This window comes from Lytechinus variegatus, chromosome 19 (assembly GCF_018143015.1).
Source record: "Lytechinus variegatus isolate NC3 chromosome 19, Lvar_3.0, whole genome shotgun sequence".
Taxonomy (NCBI): domain Eukaryota; kingdom Metazoa; phylum Echinodermata; class Echinoidea; order Temnopleuroida; family Toxopneustidae; genus Lytechinus; species Lytechinus variegatus.
The window spans coordinates 15,523,080-15,533,206 of NC_054758.1; positions in this window are offsets into that span (position 1 = coordinate 15,523,080).

Consider the following 10,127-nt stretch of genomic DNA (forward strand, 5'->3'; position numbering starts at 1 on the left):
CAGTTTTCTTTCATGAGGACATAAAACAATTATTAACTGGATTATATATGCATATATATATATATATTTGCAGGAGTTTCTGCATTTATTGTAAAGTCAAAATAAATTTACAATACATAAATCATAATCGTAGTATGACATGAAAGTACATTGTAATGTGACAAATTTTAGTGTCATAACAAAATTTAGAAAGGGAATACAATTTAAGGATTAGACAAAGTATAATGAAAAACAAATGCAGTGGCAAACTATATAAGCAAAAAAATGCTTGAGTAATAGCAGCCAAATGGGGATTAGATTACTGAAAATGAAAAGAAAATTAAAATAGTTCATATTTCTTCTAATGAAAAACAACAGAAATAGTGAGTGGATGATGTCAACAGTTACCTCATTTGCATACCGAATAGGATGTGCACCTAACTGTTTTGTCAAATAAAGCGAAACTTTCAAATGTCATAACTCTCTTATCTTACATCCGATTCTGATGAAATTTTCAGTGTTATGCGAGTTGAAATGTTCTCATTTTATGCAAGTCAACAGATTGTAGGGATGAACTTGTCCTTTAAATGTTCAAAATGTGAAGGTGACTTCAAAATTAGATCTACTCAGTAAGAACAATGAGGAACAATGTTCTTTCCAATCGGGACCATCTCTATAAATTATGATCAGAACATTAATTTGAAAAAGACTATAGATGGCGCTAGAGATTTTTGGCTCGTTGTCACTTGTTTTTCCAATGATAAAAAAGAAGAATAATCGCTCTCACTGAGAACCCCAAAATATCATTTCAACCCCAATTCTATTTTTTTTCTGAACTATGTTTAGAAAACATAACGTATATCATTGTCGTCACCATCATCATCACCATCTTCATTATAATCGTCGTCGTCATCATATCACCATCCCCTTCGTCATCATCATAATCATCATCATCATGATTCTCGTCATGATCATTATTGTCATCATCATCTTCTTCTTTATTATCATCATTGTTGTCGTATTCGTCATTATATCACCATCACCTTCGTCATGATCATGATGATGATGATGATGATCATCCTCATCATCATATTATATTCATCATCACCAGCATAACTGTCACCATTGTCGCTATCATCACCATCATCATCATTGTCGTCGTCGTCGTCCTTGTCAGCTCACCTCCCCCTCTCTCTCTGTCTTTATCACTAGTTTCTTCCCTCACCCCTCCCTTCTTAATACGCCTTTCTCATACACCCTCTCCGAGCAGTCTGCCCCCCCTCAATTTCTCTCTACTCAAGACTTGACGTCAATCCAAGTGGGTCGCGATGCATCATCAACATACCTAATGAACGCCTTGGCTAATAAACAGTACGATGAGTCAATCTCATAAGAGTTAATAAAGTAAATCAAAATGAGTTAATTAGTCGGATTAAAAGGGGGATTTCCTGTCCTGTGTCTGCCTAATTTCATTTTAACGATGTTTAGGCCTATAAGCATATACAGCATGTTCACTTATTCGTTATTCAGTACGATGAACCCTAAAGAGTGCACAATTATGATCCGAATGAGTTTATGAATATTTCTTTTTGTAATAAAAGAAAATAATAATGATGATGATAGTTAATGATGATAATAAGAGTAATACTAATTATAACAATAATTGTAATGATTATAGCAATTCTAATAATAATAACAATGATAATAAATTAATAGATAAATAACGAAAAAATAATAAACACATAAATAAATAAACAAAAAATAAATAAATAAATTAGTAAATAAATGAATGAATCAATCAATCAATAAATAAATAAATTAATTAATTAATTAATAAATGAATAAATAAATAAATAAATAAGTAAATAAATAAATAAATGAATCAATCAATAAATCAATAAATTAATTAATTAATAAATAAATGAATAAATAAATATATAAATAAATAAATAAAATCCTGTTCTTGTATAGCACCAATGACATATTATTTCAAGCGGTACACCAAGCAGGCTGAAAATCATATGATTGAAAAGATAAATAAACATTAGACGAACAATTCACATCAAAATCAAGCAAGGAATTAAATAATTATGGTATTTTAGTTGTAAGTTTTGCATTAATTCAGCAAAACAGCTATATGCATGTAATTCATGAATATGCAATGAGCAAGCTGCTAATGATGATGCATGTTATCGGGATTTGATGATAATGTTCAGCATTCTGCTCAGTGACTTTTACTCTTATTTATTAGATATAGATCAACGCCTCGTCTCACTTCCAAATGGCTTATTGATATCATTCCCCAGGCTTAAAGTGATTGGTTAACATTGGTTTGACTTTTTAAAAATCTGAGCTAGAAGGTCACACTTGTCACCTGTGTCTGTGATATGTTACAAAAATGAAGCCCAGAAAAAATTGCGTTCAAAAATAATTATTTAATGCTTCAAAAATTGAAATATAAAGTGACCGGAAACACCATCTTAATTTCATCCCATACACTTATGTGTAGTATTTAGGTGTCTATAAGACGCCTATTTACAAAATCGGGGTTTGCCTTGTAGTTATAGCTTTTCATTCTCAATAATGGTTGTTTTCATGGTTTATTAGTTCTAATACATGCACTTGTACACATGTTTCATCTTGGTTTGAGAATTTTTTAAATTGGCTGCTCACAAAGTTAAACAATACCTTTAAGCCGTGTAAGCCTTTTTTTGGGGCAGAACAATTCCAAGGAATTGATTTTGTGCTGGGTACCTTTTTACCTTACCTGGGTCGAGTGCACAACAATGTGGATCAAAAGAAAACCTACGCCATGGTAAAGATTCGACCCCACGACCCTCTGTCTCCAAGTCCGGAGACTGACCCACTGGGGCACAACGCCCCACTAAATCAAACCCTCTGAAATCAAGGAATACTTTAATTAGCCTCCTTCAATACGACGGAGAGCGGGATCGTATCGGGCGGGGCGGGGGGGGGGAGGGGTGGTGGGAGTGGGCGTTGTTGATTTTTGCAGGGGAAAAGAAAACATGAAGAAAGTGGGGTTGATTTTCTTTTCTTTTCCTTTTGTGTCTGCGGCTGTGCGATCTACTGTCGTAGAGGGGTGTATATTTATACGAACGCACACGATTGAATGATAATTGAGATTTTTGCACTGCGACGCATAACGCATTCAAAACATTTAAAAAAATATTGTCAATTACCCTTCACGACCAAAAAGCAGTCAAGAAAATTGTCGAATACTGGCGAATCAAAACAGCAATATCGTCTTGGAATCTGGACAAACGACGTATTGGCAATGGTTCGTCAGCTCCGAAACTTAAGACAGAAACTGCTACTCCAGTTCATGCATATTTGACAAAGTCCTTCCAGCTGTTCATTGTCATTTGAACTTGCATTTTCAATACATTTACTGTGTTCTTGGATTCGTCCTGCGTCGCCGTGCGAAACTCCCTGATAATGCCTCGTACCCACTCTCCTGCGATCCTTGACGGAATCCACGATTGGCCTTTCGTAAAGGGGCTTTCAAAATTGCTCGTGCGATCGTATGCGATCATTTGGTCACAATACTTTGCACAGAATCGAAAGGGTTGTGAGCAGTCGTACCACTAATTGTGAAAGGTGCTTAACTGATCGTGAAAAGTTTTGAGCTATTCAAAAGTTTTCTACGATCAATACGATTGCTACGACTGATCTGATACGATCTGGTGAGATCACTACGATTACTTCACGATTAAGTACGACGTTTAGATCGTGGCGCATAATCTTCACAGTGACGGGAGCTTGGTATTAGCTGCATGCACGCGCGTTTCTATCCATTACCAACGTCGTAATTGGATAGTTGATTACACTAATGAAATTTACTGTAAGTGTACTAATGAATAATTGAGGAGACCTCTTGTGATGAACAATTGGTAAAGCTGTTTCAAGGTCGGTTTTTTTTAAAGATGAATTTACTGGAATCGCGCTATTTAGCCTATTGACAATCTTTGCGATTAAAGTCGGACATAGGCCTATTAGTTGCATTTCATTTCGTTTGATTTTTATTTTGGGGTTTTATTTAGCTAAATTCAGGCCCTCTAGGATACATCGTTATCATTTTCGTGATCAATCTCCATATATATATAAAACGTGCAGTTTTATTCAAAATATGACCCCCCATTGACCAATTCACGTAGGCCTATTATTTTGGACTTTAACAACTTTGCGGACCCCTACAAACCCCCCAAGTTTTATTCAAATCATTTTTTTGTTGGGGTGAACTTGTCATTTAACAAGTCTTGAGGAAACGATGGTAAAAACTGTTACCCCCTAGCAAAATACTTCTCGTCTAAGGAGGGGAGACTGACTCTTTCCAGACACTAGATTTTGAAGTTGAGAAGAGGAGGGGGGGGGGGGGCGGGGGATGGTCAGGAAACAAAATTCGATGCAACATCATAGACATATTCAATTCAATTCAATTCAAAATTTATTGATTATAATCACAAACATGTTGGATTGTAGGGGTGAACTTGTCATTTAACAGCCTATAAGTAGGCCTATAAGAAGGAAAGGTAGACATAAGAAGGATAGGTTCTTTGACCAAAACAAATTACCGAGTATAACAAGTTAGATAATATCAGAACGAAATGGTCAATAAATAGTAATGGAACAATCCAAATACAAAATAAACGCACAAGGAAAGGGGTGGGGGTCGCCCAGGCGGGGGTCCCAGGTGGGGGGGGGGGGGCGGAGTAATTGGAGTCAAAGTAGAGTGGATGTCTACAGGGTGCCCAGAGAGAGGTTGGAAACATCAAGTAATGGAGCGAAAAGCAAAACAAACCCAGACCCCAAAATAAACACCCTCCCCCAAAAAAATAATAAAAAAAAACCAGAACAAAAAAGACCCTGGATTGCGTGAGAGATAGAGCATACGATGAGCAAGAAGTTCATCAGGGAGATGATTTCTTTTTCGTTTTTTTTTAATAACTTGACTCTGGTGTTTTAAGTCCAGTAGAAAGTTATGGCATGGGGGGTGGGGGCTACTGGAGCTTTTGCCCCCCCCCCCCCGCCAACAACCTGTCTCCCGAACTTTCCCACAATGTATATGGAAACGAGTCGATCAAAACTTCGATAATGTGTTTGTAAACATGTTTCGCACAATGGGAATCCATAGCAAAATAATCCCACCTGAAAAAAGTGAAAACGAAACCTAAAGTGTGTAAAGCCTTGGGATTAGGGCCAAATCTTTTGAGGTTGTCCAGTTATAGTTGCCAAAGCCTGCGCGATATTGGAGACGGGCAACGCAGCGAACTAGCTCTGCTTGGCAATGTTGTAATGAAGCGATTTATCAATATTGGTGATAAGCGCGCTCCGGATCCGCTGGATCAAGACTCGCTCTGCATTCGTTTTGGATTCGACTCTGCACTGCTCCACCTCTCTCATTTCGAAGTGACTTTTCGGGATTAGCGGATTGTCTTTTGGACACCGTGAGCTAATTTGAAGATTCGAGATTCGTTTCAGCTTCTCTTGATGCTTCTACCTGGCTCCAGTCTCCGACTTTTCTTGAAGAAAAACCCAACTCAACTCTTCTGAGTCTGAACGACGTTGAGCTTTTGGTAAGTTGGAGAAAGTTTTTATCATGCGAGGCCTCGTATGCGAGCGCTCCGTTATCTCGTGGGCGTTTCGAGATGAAGTACACCGCTTGCTGGTGGACAAAAAACAAGTGGTCGCGTAAAAGCCATGTTTTTGGCGACAGGTGTGTGATGGAATTGAGTGATTTGAAGTGACATTTGCTGAATGACCTACTCAAATTTTCATGTGTTGATGACATGTGTTATTGGCTTTATTTACGAGAAGCAGTGAGTGAGAGGGGCTTTTGATGGGGGAAATCAAAGCTATAAATTCGTAAATGGACTTGAAAATATTAAGCCAGGAAAATTTGATGTGCAGTTTGAATGATTGGAGAATTCAATAGGGGAGGATGGCTGGAGTTGGCAGAGTCAAGATGGCTGGAAGTATATGATTGTGATTTATTACTTTGCATTTTTAGTTAAAATATATACAACGTACAAACTATCCTATATCTACACCAGCAACTTGCCCAGATGAATGCAAAGATTGCATGCTTTATCTGCACCAACGTTGTTGGGCAAACAAGACAAGCTTTTGGTTTACAGCCTCAACTCATACCTCAGTCCCAAACATAAGACAATAAAAAATAGGCCGTAATGCATTGAGAACATGGTTCCGGGTTTGAGAGTACACTTTATAGTATAGTCTGGTACAATGTTGGGCAAAGTGACAAGCTTATACAGTTTTCAACATAACCCATATTTCAAACCTAACCTAATTGCAATGAATAAATCTGCCCAGAAACCGAGAACACAGTTCCAGGTTATTCATATCCTGATGCAATGCTGGGCAAAGTGGAGCAGCTTAAATAGATCTCAACATACGTGCCTTAACCCATTTTGTCAAACCAAAATATTTAATTAGAATAAATAGGCTTACAAATTGAGGTAATAGTTCCAGGTTAGAGAGTAGTTCTCTAAAGTATATTCTGGTGCTATGCTAGGCAATGTTGAGCAGTTCTAGTTTTCTGCATAACCCATAGGTCAAACATAAACATACAGTAATTAGAATAAATAGGCTTACAAATTGAGAATGTCGTGGTTCCAGGATTGAGAGTGCTCTCTAGATTGTAATTCGGTGCAATGCTGGGCAACGGGACTCGCTTAGGCCTACACAGTTATAAACATACTGGTAATCCATATGCCAAAACTAAACCTTATTACAATACATTAGTAGGCCTGCCCTGAAACTGAGAACACAGTTCCAGGTTAGAGAGGGCTCTAAGGACAGGTTATTCTGGTGCAATGCTGGATAAAGTGGAGCAGCATAGATAGTTCTCAACATAACCCGTATGTCAAACCAAAACATTTAATTGTAATAAATAGGCTTATAAATTGAGAACATAGTTCCAGGTTTAAGAGTGCTCTATTTAATATTCTGATGCAATGCCGGACATTTAGAGCAGCTTTTAGTTTTTCACATAACCCATATGTCAAACTTAAACATACCGTAATAAGAATAAATAGAGAATTTAGAACATGGTCCCAGGATACTCTCTAATGTGTAATTTGCTGCAATGCTGGGCAAAGGGACAACAAACTGGTAACCCATATGCTTAATCTAAACCTAATTACAATATATTAGTAGGCCTGCCCAGAATCTGTGAACACAGTTCCAGCTTAGGGAGGGCTCTAAAGACAAACATTCTGGGCAATGCCGGGCAGCATATATTCTTCAATATAATAATACCTAAACATAATTAGAATAAATAGGTTTACAGATTTAGAACATAGTTCTAGTTTGGAGAGTGCTCTAAAGCATGATATGGCGCTATGTCAGGTAAAGTGGACAAGCTTTAAGTTTCCACCTACATATTTCATTTCTATCCTAAACATGATTTCAAAATTAGAACATATTGACAACATTGTTCCAAGTTGGAGGGTGCTGTAGAATATACATGTAGCCTGTGTTACTGCCATGCCAGGCAAGCATCTCGTTAATACCTTGGTCACATTTGCTCTACGGCGGTTGTACCGTGGCAAGTCGAAAACAGCCGTTTTATTCATTTTTATATAAACCATCTATATGTAGCTCGTACATAAAATGTTAAAACGGGTGTTGTCGACTCGCCGTAGAGCAAAGATGTGATCAAACTATTGATGATTATGTGAATTTTTTTTATCCATGATTAACTAAACATTAGATGAACCTTCCACAAAGAATCATGAATTCTTTTGATTTAAGTCACAATTGTCGGTAAATGAAAGAAGCGAGCAAGCAAGAGGTTTCCTGTAGGGATGGGAGAAGGGCCTGGGGAGGTTTTATTGTGGGGTGTGTTTAAATGTTGTAACTGCAGAATGAGAGAAACAATCTCAAACACAGAGGATTCAACATTCATCTACAGGAAAATAGTAAAAATTTCTTAAAGAAATAGGGAGTGCATTGATCTATTATTCATAGTATATCATAATAAAGCTATTTGCAGAAAGATCAGTCAGGAAAAATGAACAAGAATAGGGCAAACTGATTGAACTGTGAGAATTCTATTCATAAATAGTCAATAAGAACTATTGGAGATGAATCAACATTTTGATGATAATAAGAACAAGGAACAAAAAAAAATCAGATGTGAGAATGTAATGAAAGAGCAATAGGAAAGGAATGACAAGAGAAGAAGGTTGAAAGTCAAATGGAAATGAATGACAAAATGAGCATCAAAAATGTAACAAAGCGGAACAAAAAATACCAAAGCTGGAACTGAATAATTAAAGTGAATTTTAATTATCTGAACAAAATGCAAACCCAGTATTTAAAACAAGAGTCGACATTTACCTTAACCTTTATCACATACTTGATTCAGCCATGCGGAAATGAATTCAGAAATCAATTTCATTTAACATTACACAAAACTTAGCAATTGATCATGCAACTGATATTATCAATTGATTGCATTGAGGATTACTTGCAATCCTTCATGAATATGAATGGTTAGATCGATAACTCTGCTTTGTGTAACCGGGACCCAGTTTGCCCTTTAAAACATTGATTAAAAGAATGATGTAAGGTCACTCATGACGTTACTTTATACATGTTATGCTCTATTTATTTGTCAGTTTGATGCGCATTAGATTAGTATCAAACGCAGCGGTTCAAGGCAACTCGTGTGGTATGAGACAAGTTTAATCTTATACTGTACATGTAGAATTGCATCAGGTGAATTAAAGGGAGTTATTCTAGATAAAGGAATTTCTGTTTCATTCTCTGGACATATAAAAATGTGTACTTTCGTGTAACCAGAGTATCTAATTTTAAGGGGAGGTTCACCCTTTTAAAAACCTTGTAGAAATAGCAGAAACAAAATAATAAAAAATGTCAGTGAAGGTTCGATGAAAATCAAAGATTTTAAGTTATTGGAATCTTATTTATTTTCAAAATTTTGATATCATATATGCGAGCAGGTTCCCATCGTTTCATGAATTTGAAAGATTAATGATTTTTTTTTCAGAAAAATTAAAATTGGTTTTATTGAACCTTCAGTATATACCAACAGACAAATTATTTCACACCACCTTGTATTTTACAGCAAACTTTTCTTCAAGGTGATCTTACCATTTATTCTAATAAAGAAACATTTTCTCATTTCTCTTTTTTTTTTATTGATGTAATCTAGATTCTAACAGATTGATTATAATTTGTTATGAATGTTAAACTATTTGAATAAATCATTTACATATATGGTGACAAGCAGCATAGAAAGATAAAGAATGAAGGGTGAGGTTGGAGAAAGAGGAGAGAAGGAAAGAGAGGAGAGAGGGAAAGTGGAGTGTGAGGAACAAGGAAAGGAGAAAAAGGAGAAAGGTTTTTAAAAAATTAATGAGGAGAAGAGGTGACAGTCTCAGCAAAACAGGGCAACAGGGGCCCATAACAAAAAGATTAGCAATGATCATAGAACATTTTTTTACAATTGATTCCATTGACTACAATGTACAATCAATCGTGAAAATCAAGCGTACGATCAATCGCTAACCTTTGTGTTACAGGACTGTAGAGTTCTAGCTAGGCATAATGCAGGATTTATACCACAAATGTTTGCTTCTTTTTTTTACATTAAATTATGCTTTTGTCAAGTAATAATTATATCAGTCATCAGTGTTTAATTTTCTGTTTGAAATGAATTTGTTAAAAATTTGATGTACCTAACCAACAAGATGATAAAACGGAATGTATTTTTCGTGGATATGTCAGGCCTCATCCTGAAAGTTTGAACTTGAATGATGTCCTTCATAGAATCCAGGCTAAGGGCTTGCACCTTTTATGTGCATTAATGGAGTGTAGTTATCAAAAATGAAGAAGAGGGTGAGCTTTTCCAGAATGTAGTCTCAAAATCAGAAAATTTAAAGAGAAAATATCTCTTCGCCATCAAAGTTAAAGTTTATCATTGACTTTTCTTGCAGTTTGAACATCATAACATCATGGACCTATGTTGTAATAGGTCCATGATAGCATGAATGTCATTTAAAAGACTTTTTTTGTAATGATGTGATTATGTAAACTGCAATTTTTGTCAGTTCCAGAGCTTATGATGAAAATGCTGGGCC